We start from the raw sequence: 307 nt of genomic DNA, 5'->3' as shown, positions 1-307 counted from the left end.
ATAATCGGGCGACAACTCCTCGCTGCTGCAAAAGGTTAGCATTTTCCGTGATTTTTAACAGCCATACGTGCAACAGGCTCGACGAACTCTGTCAGCACAGTTAGAGCGAATTCAGGACAACAAAATCGAGTCGTCGGTCGCGGACAAAAAATGAGAGGATCCCCAGTTCATAACAGGAAGCCAAAGTAGAGATTGTGTCGTTAGCGCTTCGACTACATTGAATGTATGTTTTTTAAGCAACAATAATGCCAATCTCCATAGCTTTGAGCACTCCTCTCTGCAAATACTGCCTATTCAGCTAAAAAGC

This window comes from Plasmopara halstedii, assembly GCF_900000015.1.
Source record: "Plasmopara halstedii genome assembly, contig: Scaffold_262, whole genome shotgun sequence".
Taxonomy (NCBI): Eukaryota; Oomycota; class Peronosporomycetes; order Peronosporales; family Peronosporaceae; genus Plasmopara; species Plasmopara halstedii.
This window is presented reverse-complemented; position numbering follows the sequence as displayed.